The sequence below is a fragment of the Desmodus rotundus genome, chromosome 8 (assembly GCF_022682495.2).
Source record: "Desmodus rotundus isolate HL8 chromosome 8, HLdesRot8A.1, whole genome shotgun sequence".
Taxonomy (NCBI): domain Eukaryota; kingdom Metazoa; phylum Chordata; class Mammalia; order Chiroptera; family Phyllostomidae; genus Desmodus; species Desmodus rotundus.
Genome location: NC_071394.1, coordinates 87,586,607 through 87,598,831, shown reverse-complemented (window position 1 = coordinate 87,598,831; position 12,225 = coordinate 87,586,607). Strand labels below are relative to the sequence as shown.

Below are 12,225 nucleotides of genomic sequence, written 5' to 3'. Positions count from 1 at the left end.
AGTCCTCAGGGACACATAGTCCTGTTTCAGAAGCTATGAGGACAATGACATCTAACATATGTTCTAGTTGTGATAATCCATTACCCTTTGATTTCAGTGAAGGTAAGAATTAGTAACTCATTTCCTGCAATATAATTCAAACCTCTAAAGAAACCAGCAGCTGGGCCCCCACTGTGATCCACACAGGTGGGCTGTGAAGGCTCGCAAGCCCTTTTGTGGACAATTTTCTATATTTTTCTGGGTGATTTTGTGTGTGTATCCAAGTCATGGCAGGGCTAGCCATTATTTCCACCTGCCAGCATTCTTGTCCTCCTCTTCTAGATGAAAGCCCATCTTTTTCCCTTTGGAAACTGCCCCACATCCACTATGCCTATCAATCACTAGGTCTCACCCTCCCAACTCCCTTGAATATCGTAATTGGATGCATGATCCAAAATGAACCAATGAAAGTCCCTTTAAGGGGCTGACATGAATGTTGGAGAGGGAAGGGCTCTCCTCTAAAATTCATGAATCCTCAAAGCCATTGGGAGTCAACTTTGCCACCAAGTGAAGAGAAGCTTGCAGAGGCTGTTATCAATCCCATGGAAAGTGCAGAGGAAACAAGGAGAGAAGGAGAAATGGAGAAAGAGAGGGAGGGAAGGAGAAAGATAAAGAGTGATGCACTGCAAGAGAAAGGCAAAAAGGAAAAATAATGAGGGAGAGAAGGAAGAAGGGAGATACCACCAATGACTCAATTTTTTAATACTAACCTCTAGATCCAGCAATGCATACAGAGAAATTTATGCTTTGGCTGTTCTGTTAAAGTTACTCCCTAACTTTCCTTTTCCTTTTGTTTTCTTCAAGTCCATAAGTTCTTCAAATGGGGACCCACAACCCCCCCAAAAAAAATTAGAAACCACCACAACTGGAACATTTATTAGAGATGGAATGAACTCACTTCAGAAAGAAAAGAAGTTTATTTGATGAATATAAATAAGGCGGTCAGCACAAAGTACTTCTCATACACATGATAACAAATTTATGAACTGTACATATCTTGCACATTGTACTTCTACTAGACACGAGGTTACAATGACTGGCTAGTACATGCCCACTGGTGGTTTCTGAGGGTTCCTTAGTTTTATTTATTTATTTATTTCCTATCGAAGTCCATAATCACATAGTCAATATCACAACCCACATGCCACTCACTTGAAGAAATATTACAAGAAGCACTATCAAACTAGGGTCTCTGGGAATTAGATACACTGACCCCTGGCAGCATTCAAACGCCACTCGACACAAAAACATCTCAGATAGAACTTATGTCAACACATCTGAGGTCTTGTCATAAACACTGTTTAAAAAGTAAATTGAAACCCACTTTCAAATGAAAGTTGACACGTTGTTAACGTGCACACTGGATACACAAAAATCATTAAGTACAAAATCGAGACTGTACATGGAAATCAAATCGGGTATAAAGGATAAGCCTGCTTTTGCACAAGGCAAGAAGACCACCTTCTCCCAAATGTTTGCCTCGACTTCTTTTATTTCCAACTTCATTATGATTAGAGGGTGACCTACTAAAGTTTGCACAAAGGAAATATCTTCCCAACATCACAGTGTTTGTCGTAAACCCAGAGACTGTTTTTAAGATATTAAACGAGAATTTTTGTAACCTCCAAATATCAGGAATATTACATGAAATGGGAAGAGATGCTATGTTAGACAAAATTTAATTTTTCAGGGACTAAGTGATATGCCCCCATAAAGGTAAAATCAATAATATGTTTTAATAAACAAAAGTGGGGCAAAAATGATTCCCCAAACAATAGCTGTGATGAAATTGGCACATACTTAGAAGTAGCTAACTGTATGCTTTTGTCTGTTTCAAGGACCCTATTTTCCCTAGTGGATTTCCCACTTCCTACTTCAAGTCTTCAGTTGCAGAGTTCAGGTCAGGACTTGGCTGTAAGAGGCAGTGAGGACCTCCTATGTGAGGACTTCCAAACTGTTCATAGGGCCACATTTGTGACCTGGGTTTTCAGTGCAACATTGTGTCAAAATGTGCTAAATACATGTGCAAAGAGTTCTGCTTGTTTTTCCAATCAAGACCTATATCCCGTTGATAGTTAAAGGACAAACTTTTAAAACATGAATGTATTTGGATGGTTTATGCAACACATAAGCTTTACAGAGCTCGCTATACTTGGACAAGAACAAAGCCAGAAGCAAGAAACCTGTTTGAATAGATCACTCCTAATGCACCAAGGATGAACAGTGCAACTCAGACACAGTTTCGTCTTTCCCGACAAATAAGGTGTCTTTAAATATCTCTATGGCTCACGGGAGAGGTCCAGTTAATTGCACCAACATTTGTTGCACCAACAAAGTAATTTGTAGTAACAACTAAATTCAATGCAAGACTTCAGAAACATCTGTTTAGAATCCTTTCCACAGCAGCAAAGAAAGACAACTATATTTATTAAGGCCACTCATGCTTAAATTCACTGTTTGTCCTTTAAAAATGCAGATTTTCATCTCCCACTTGCATACACGTGGAAGGCTTTCTTCCACTGACAAAAAAAAAAATGGATCAATACAAGAGTTGCACATGTTTGCCAGACTTGGTCATGAGTTTTATGAAGTTATAACACTTTAATTTCTTTTTAATCTTCAGAGGAAGCAGTAGGAGTTTAATTCTCCTTAGTACCATGTCACTGTATGTAAAAGACCTCAAAATTTGGTCTCTTTTCCTGGCATGTGCTTTAAATAATGACTCTGTGCCCACAAACATGTTGTGTGGAGCTATATACAGATACACAGCTTTTGTGATTATTTCTCATTCATCAATGTTTTCATGTTTGATGCTGAAAATGCTTTGGAATCCATGTTGGAGACATTTTTTAAAAATTGAGAAATGACTTTTCATTTACAGAAGATCTAAGCTCACACTGTTTGCACAGCAGTTGGATCTGGAAATGTGAATGAGTCCCAGCTTCTTCATGGAGACCTGAACGTACGGGAATAGTAAGAGTCTGAGGCTTGGCCATACCCCAGCCGTGGGGGTTCACGGGGCACATGGAACAGAAATATGCAGGTGCCTCAGGCTTTTGCCACTCTCCAGTACAGAAACAGGGTCAATAAAATTATGAATGATCAATTTAGATGTGTCACACATTGTCAGAGACACACACCACGTTCTCATAAGGCGATTTCTTGGCAAGTATTAGTGGTTTAAAAAATTGATTTCATTTCCAACCTGGCCCAGAGGTAACTACTGGTTACACCATCAAAATGTGGTTTCTTTGAACAGCGGATTAAAGAAATAGAGGAGGGTAAAGGCTCGCCATTTTTGGTTTCTTTGTCAAACACTCCATGCATCTTGATATACAAACACTGCCAACACCACTCACTCACAGAATTCATACCTTTTGATAATCTAATGCATTAGGAATGACCACTTAGACTGAACCAGCAGAAAAACTGGAGATGAAGCTAGTTGTCCAACAGAAGCTGAATTCACAGTTAAAATCCCATGGAATTCAAAATTTAGTCAATGATGTTGAAGTAACATAAATAAAATGTTATCAAATAATGACATTCAGAAGAGATGATCCAATTTGAAATGCCCAAATTCTGACCAAAAAAAAAAAAAAAATGGAGGATCTAACACTTTTCTCCTCTGCCACAGTCTTCCTTTCCAACCAATGGAACAACATGAGATGATGTAGGAAATATCAGGTAGAACAGAACTGTGCTCAGTAATGGAAGTGAGATTCCTCTTCAGTCCTGATGAGCATTCCAGGTGGTGATGGACGATGATGTGAGCCACGCTGCAATAGATTATCAGAATATTGCTGCAGAGCTGCGTTTTCCCTTTAGTCAGCCCTTCTGATAGCTGCAACAAGAAAGCACATCATTTAGCATCCCAGTAACTGGCAGTGATATTGGAGATAATCCTCGCAGAGGCTCCTCACCTCTGTCCCCTGTACCGACCCTCCACCACTCTCTTGGTTGGGGTTGGTTGGGATTGGCGAGGGGAGGGGGTAGCAATGAAGAGAAAGCACATAAGAAGGATAAAGTGAACAGAAAATTAAATGGTGTCCTGCAAACACATTTGAAAAGGAGTCTTTCTCAAAAGATGTCAAATATAGGTTTCAGCTGTTTCCTGATATGCAAAAAGAAATTGAAAGGAAATATGCCAAAATGTTCCAGTGATTATTCCTATGTGATCAAATTGCATGTCACTTTTTTTCTCTCCACACTTTTACAATGAGTATGGTTTTTAAATTATTTTTTAACTTGACTTTACAGAAATTAGAGAGTTAAAGATAGTCAAGACTTTAAGTTTTCTGGTGAGAACACTTAACATTCACTTACAAACCATGTGCAACAGTTTGAAGAATACTGGACCCAGCGATTTCACATCTAGGTATGTACCCAGAAGAACGGAAAACAGGGACACTAAGAGATATACCAGTGTTCGTAGCAGCATTATTCAGAGTAACCAAAAGCCAGAAACAACGTCTGAGTGTCCATCAACACATGTGTGAAGACACAAAAAGCCATATATACACACCATGGAATGTTATTCAGCCCTAGGAAGAAATGAATTTCTGAAACATGCTACAACATGCATGAACCTTGATGACATGGTAAGTGAAATAAACTGGACACCAAAGGACAAATACTGTATGATTACACTTACATGAAATATCTGGAATAGACAAAGTCATAGATGCAGAAAATAGATTAGAGGATACCAGGGGCTCCAGGGGAGGGAGAATGAGGAGGTATTGCTGAATGGGTACAGATTTTCTGTGTGCGGTTATAAAAAAGTTCTGGAAATGGATAGTAGCACTGGTTGTACAATTCTGCATATGTGCTTCATGCTACTAAACTGTATACTTTAAGCTGGCTAAAATGGTAAATTTTATGTATATTTTACCACAATAAAAATACATTTTAAAAAAGAATATTGGCATCTCTTTAAATAGAGCAAAATGAAACAAAATTGGCTTTCATCTCCACATCCAAAGGCCTGTGTGTAAGCTTAAACTCAACCCTAAATGCAGCAGTCACGCACTTGCATGTTTCATGCCCTGGGGAACAGGTGTCCAGAGCACCTCGGGTTTTCTCACTGCCCTGGTGAGAGTCCCTGAGTGTGGAATACAACTGCAGCCTGGGAAGAAAGAGTACAGTGGGTAAGAAGAGAGCACCATCCCACACTGACCTTTCAAATGATGACTCTCTTTCCTGCTGATGCTCAGCTTTGTGCGCCTGCATCATTATCATTCACATATGGCCTTTGAATACTTTGGGAGTTTCCGGGCATATGGCAATAGTGCAGCTATCTGGGGAATATGGCAGGGAGGGGAAAGATCAAACACACGCACACACTCACACACGTGTGAGCCATTTTTTATATACAGCCTGAGCTGTCTGATTTGGTGGTTGATACACAGCACTTCTCAAGTCACACTGACTAATGAGTGTGCCAAAGATCCCAGTGTCTGCTCAGGTAGGCCGTTATTTCAAGCCATCATTAAACAGTGTTAATGCAATATGTGGCTTGGATGAACTCTGCTAATTCATACTCTGAGGAGTTTGGTGTAACTCTTCTGGTTAAGAAACTTGAATCGGGGCAAAAAAATGACTTTTGCAGAGCCAGAAAGCTAGGGAGTTCCTAGACCAGATCATATTACTCATTCTGGCACATAAAATCTCTGCAAACTTCGTATGAAAATTGTAAGTCAGAGCACGCTTTCTGCTTCGTGAGCTGTGCATAGCTCTAATTCTTTTGTGCATTAAGCATTTCTTAATCATCCTTGTAAAAGGCTGACCAATATATTAAAGAGGCACCTGATTAAAAGGTAAAGAGAAACCCAAAGTAGTACTAAAATGTACCGGTTGTGTTTTACTGATGGAGAAATGAGTGAAAAATAATTACAGTGAATGTCTGATGGCCTTGATGTTTTTCCAAGATAAAGTAGCAAAGAACAATCATTTATTCAGTTGAGAGAAAGATTTGCAGCTAGGCAACAGGTCACAAGGCAGTGCACTGTTTGGGGGTAAGGTTTATGCGGTGGCAAAAAGAAGTCTCAAAGAGTTTCCTTCAATCAGACAATCCATTCGCCAGAAGCACTAAATGGATTCAAGAGAAAAAAGCTCCAGGGGACACGGCCAGCTCTTGGAAACACAGATGATCCCTTGTTGAGGGGCAAATATGCACATGCTTTAAAAAAATTAAAAAAGGAATCCTGGTTTTCAGCAAAGAGCTACCCACTGTGAGAGAATCTCTGGCCAGTCCTCCCTCACCTGGATGGTCGCAGCTGGCCCAACCATCCTATCTTACAGCACTGGACTCTGTATTCTCATCTGGTGCAGACAACAGTGCTACTTCAATGACGACAGCAACCTCATCTTGCATTCCACGTTTACAGCCCTCACGTACAATCCCCCTGCCCTCTGATGGAGGATAGTCTCCTGGGAGCCCAGGCCAGGCCCATCTGTCCCCTCTCTTTCCAGCAATGTGCTCCATGCTTCGCCTCTGCTGAACCTGCTTCTGCTGTCCTAATGCTTTTTTCCCTCCCCACCTCACAATCTTTTCTCTCTGTCTGACGTGCATTACCCCAACCCTTGATCTGATCAACTCCTACTTACTTGTCAGTCTCAGTTTAGATGTCACGTCTTCTCTAGAAGCCTTTCCTGACCCCCGAGTGGAGGAAGTAGCACAGGATGTCTCTCACATATTTCACTGTCCCCTTCTGGCGATTTGTCTAGACTTTTATGGTCCAATATGAGAGCTACTGGCCACATATAGCTACTCAGCACTTGAGATGTGGCTATTCCAAATTGAGGTGGGCTGTAAGTGTAAAATACACATTGGATTTTGAAGATGTAGTATGAAATTAGTTTTTTAAAATACTAAAGTTGAGTCAGTGTAAATCAATATGTTAAATTTTAGATTTAGTATATTTTTCCATATCAATTTCATGTTAAGATGACATTTTGGATGTACTGGATCAAATTAAATACATTCTGGTAATTAATTTCACCTCTTTTAAAAATATATTTATTTATTTATAGAGGGGAGAGAAATAGAAGGAGGGAAACATGATGTGTGAGAGATACATCAACCTGTTTCCTCTTGCATGCTACCACCGGGTAACCTGGTCAAAAATCCAGGTATATGCTCTGACTGGGAATTGAATCAACAACCTTTTGGTCCACAGACAACCTTTTGGTCCACAGACTGGGCTACAACAGCCAGGGCTCACCTCTTCCTTATTACTATTTTTAATACGGCTATGGTTTCGTGGCTCCAAATTATAGACATAGCTTGCATTATATTTCTATTGAACAACACTGGTCTGAGCTCTAGGACAGTGGGGCAAGCCGGTCCTGCTCAGTTAGCCTCCCTGTGTCTAGCACAGTTCATGGAACAGAACCTGTTGATTCCCTCATTCATTCCCCAGGTATGAGAGAACTCCTCGAGTAGGCAGGGTCCTAAAGTCACACTCCCTCCCCTCCTCCTCCCCAAAGACTTCCTGCTCTTATCCTTGGCATCTGGACTGTGAACATCTGTCCCTTGATCATGTCACCTTATGAATGTAATTAAGGTCACTAATCCCTTGACTCCAAGTTAACAAAAGAGAGATGAGTGGACCTAATTTAATCACAGGAGCCTTTCAACAGCAGAGACTTTCCTCCTTCTGCTAGCAGAAGGGAAAGTGGGAGAATTTGACACACTAGAAGGATATGCTGTGCTGAGATGGAGGGAGCCATGGGGCAGGGACCTGAGAGTGCACTGCTGGATCCGAGGGTCCCCAACTGACAGCCAGCAAGGAAACAGGACCTCAGTCCTACCACCTTCAGTTCACAAGGAACTGAATTCTGCTAACAACCTGAATGAGCTTGCAGGTAGGTGCTTCCCCAGAGCCTCCAGATTAAAGTCCAGCCTGGCTAATAACTTACTTTTGCCTTTTGAGACTACAGAGACAACCCATTGGAGCCTGAGTGGTCTTCTGACCTAGAAAACTGTGAGATAATCAATGGATGTGGTTTTAAGCCACTAAGTTTGTGATTTGTTATGCAGCAGTCAAAACCTAATATAGCTCTTCTCTGTGTTGGGCAATGTGCTTGGTGCCAAGGATATAATGGTAAAAAAAACACAATAACAACAGACCAAATCCATGTCCTCATGGAGTATTTTTGGGAGAAAGGCAGACAACAAATAGACTTACAAATAAATAAAAGAATGAGGATTTTAAAAATTTGTGATTCGAAGGAAATGAATACAGAGTTGTGATTGGGGATGCTTAAGATTTATTCAATAGCCATGTGCAAATTATGAGGTAGGTTATCTATTTTATTATATGGAAAGATATTCACAATTTTTTCAGTGAAAAGAGCAGATTACAATTCTATGTGTGTAATTCAATTTCATTTTTGCCTCAACACACACATAAACATAAGCATTGCACATGTATATACTAGAATATCATTAATTAATTCTGGATGGTGGTTTTACATTTTCTTCTTTAGAATTTTGTTGTACTCTTTGGATATTTTAAATCAAAGAATGTGTAACTGGTGTCATAGTAAAATAGAAAGCTATTTCCATTGTTAAAAATCTTGAGTTGTTCTTCCAAAGGGAACCCAGCAGTGGGTGTGAAGGGATGGGGGTGCATTTGGGGGTGGGGCAGGGGAGTTGGGGGGTAAGCCAAGCACAACAGAGCGATTCCACCCCAGGACCAGCGCCCCCAGGAGAGCAGGCTATAAATGTGTGGCATCTCACAAATATGCCTTCAGACTGTTTTTCTTTGGAATAAAGACACCTGCCCGATTATGGCTTTCTTTTCCTGGCCTTTCAGTAGTGATTTGCAGAAACAGGCTGGGAGAAAGGGGTCTTTGGTAAACACGGAAGGGTTAAAGGGGAAACTGTTTAATAACAGTAGTAAAACGCAGGCTATTTTTGACATCTGGGTTAATGTCCATTACGCTCCATGTGCTTTCCAAATGTGAGCCGTGTGCCCCCAGGTACAAAAACAGACACCCATTCACCATGGATTTGGATGCCCCAACATTGCACAGGGTGCCCACATAAAAGAATGCCCCTGATAGGCTAATTAACAAGGGTTTGAAGAGATGAGCTCCTTTTGGGGGGGCAGCGGGCATTGTGCAGAGCAATTCCACTCAGTGACTGCTCACAGAAAAACCCAATAGAGTCGTTTCTGCTACAAAAAAAAAAATCTATAACTACATCTGTGTTATTACTTAACATCTTTTAAAATGGGCCGGAATGGGTTTCCCATTTTCCTCATGAAGATTTATTTATTATTGTTGTGATCAAAGTGGCAACAAATTATGTTAAATCATTTAATTTTCTTGATAGGAGCAACCACCTTGAAGCCATAATTCAAAAATATGAGTGGAGAGCAGCATTTTACCTTGCAAGTGGCCTCCTATAGCTCCACGGGGCAATAAAATGTAACACTTCAGAGCCCAGAGGTTTGGGGGCAGGGTGGGCTGGGGCAGCCCAGTAAGCCCTGGCTTGGAATTGCAAACTGCTGTTCAGGATGAGAGCGTGCGGCTGGGCAAGTCAGAGACTCCAGATTTCATCTTTGTTTTCTGTCTGGTAGTGCAACCATTCAATATTTTATTTATTTTTTTAAATTTTATTTATTGATTTGAGAGAGATAAACATGGATCTGTTGTTCTACTTATTTATGTATTCATTGGTTGATTCCCGAGAGTATGTACCCTGACCAGAGATTGAACCAGCAGCTCTAACCAACTGAGCTGCCCGGCCAGGGCCCCCACAGTATTTTAAATGAAGGAAATCAGACTGATTCAGATGCATACATGAAAATGACAACACACTACTACACTGCTATGTGTCCTTAGAATTTATTTTTGCCATTATTATTGGGATCAGAATTATTCATAGCTAATGTTTGGTGCATTCTGTCACAACTACAACATCCTGTGCTTTTGCATGAATTACCTCAAACAAGCTGGACAACGCCACGACACTGCCCTGGTTGCTAGTCCTGGGCGGCTAAGGAAACTGAAGCTTATGGGAACTGAATGCTTTGGGTCAAATCCCCACCATCCTGGGGTCTGGCTTGAACACATACCTTCTCCACTCCGGAGCCCATTCTCTTTACCGTGAGTCCAGGATTCTTTGAGCTTTGGTCTTTTATGTTCTATCATCCCAATTCTATAATCTCTCCATTACACCTGCCACATTTTTTTCTTTAAAAAATCTTTTCTGACATTGAAGTTAAGAACAATCTAACAATAGCAGGGGGGGGCAGGGACAGTGGGAAGAGGGGATTACAGGAACTACTATAAAGGACACATGGACAAAACCAAGGGGGAGGGTGGAGGTGGGGGAGGGAGGTGGGTTCAGCTGGGGTGGGGTGGAGGGATGGGGAGAAAAGGCATACAACTGTAATTGAATAACAATAAAAATTTTTAAAAATTAAAATAAAAAATCTTTTCTAAAAACTGAAATTTCCTTTTTAAGAGGAATTTTCTTAATACCATAATGGTGCCAGTATTTGTCCAATACACATTCCAATATCTGTATAGCTATTGAAATGAAAGTGCCCATCCACCTAACACCAAAACTATCCCCCGTGGAAGTACAACGCCCCGCCTGCCCTGGCCTTGCCTCGGAGACCATCTTCTTTGCCCAGTGGTGACCTTCTCCAGTGGGCAGCACCTGGCATGTGTCAGCTGGGCTTGCACATGACCCATACTGGGTCCACCAGCCACCCCAAATGCCACCTCAGGAGACATTTTAAGCTCAGTGGCTATGGGCCCGGCTTCTGTCTTCTCAAGGGCAAACAGCTGGCAGCAAAAGTGAAAATCAAAAGTCTGCCACTCAACATCAGTGTTAGGTACTCTATGCAACTTTTAAAATATTTGTTGAGATGAAATGTACTTTTAGTTGTAATTTTTTTTCTTAAAATAATATCTTCATTAGTGTAAGAGACTTCCCATAAGCCAAGAGTTTTGTCACTCTACTTCTGGATTTCTTGGTCTTAGTCTTGCGGACATTTGGGGTTGGACAATTCTCTGTTGTGAGGTCTGTTCTGTGCATCATATGACGTTTAGCAGCATCCCTGGCCTCTACCCACTAGCTGCCAGTAGCGTCACCCCCTCACCCAATCATGACAATAAAAAGTGTATCCCAATATTGCCAAATGTTCCCCAAGGGAAAATATCACACCCAGATGAGATTCATTGGTCTAATCTATTTTTTAAATTTAATTGGTTGACTGTGCTGTTTTAAATACAATTATATTTTTAGAAGATGTACTTGCATACATGTATCTACCAACCTATATAAGATGTAAATAATTTGTGGAAAATTAAAAATTAATTTCTAAGCTGCTATCATATTATTTCTGACACAGCTGCAGAGATTTAAATGTCCCATGATCATAGGTACAACCTAAGTAATAAAAATAATAAAAATGTACAGCTTATCTGACATAAAATAGAAATGCCACAATCCTGAGATGGCAAGACACCTAAGACACTTGCTGAGCTAAGTGAAAAGGTAAAATCTAGTTTAAATTTATAGCATTCCTTCAGTGTCCCTCCAGGAGTTTGGCATTTTGCCAGGGTTCCTTGTTAAAAATTTGTTAAATGTGTTTGGCATTAATGCAAACACAAAGTGGTCATTTGTTACAAATTCTATTGGAATGCACTCATTTAAGGCAATGAAGTAGTTACTAGAAAAGAAAAAAAATGTTCATTAAGTACATTTTAAAAATACAATGATGTATGCAGTGTGTAACTGTGGCGCCCTAGTGGCTGTATAAATCGCTGACAGAATAACCACACATTGTGTTTAGTTTGAAATTGGAATCTTTTAAACATAACTGATAGAACAAAAACTGGTTTTGTTTGTTGTCAAAACCGATGTTAGTCTTTCTTTTCTGAACTAGTTAAAATAACCAAAAGTTTGGCATACAATTTCTAACATCTCAAATCCGTGAAACGTATAGGTTAAACCAATGCTTTGGGAATCTTTGGGGGTGCTGCGAATGAATGACATCGGAGACAGGGTTGATTCAACAAGCGGAACACCCGCGCTCCAGAAATCCAGGCAAACCCCCTGGAGAATCCCACTCAGGGAGGGCCCCGTACCTCCATGCCCTCATCTGGGGTATCAGGTTGGTAGATTACCTTCAGAGGAAAAACCATCCACTTTCATCACCG

The 12,225-nt window shown here is 40.6% G+C and overlaps 1 protein-coding gene across 1 annotated transcript in view; it reads right to left on the bottom strand.

The window, feature by feature from the left end:
- Window positions 1-937: 937 nt before the first annotated feature.
- ERC2 (ELKS/RAB6-interacting/CAST family member 2) overlaps window positions 938-12,225 on the bottom strand; it is a 932,688-nt gene continuing 921,400 nt past the window's right edge. The window contains exon 19 of the mRNA XM_053930289.1: window positions 938-3,883. The gene's annotated coding sequence lies outside the window, so the exon portion shown is untranslated. The remainder of the gene's footprint in view (window positions 3,884-12,225) is intronic.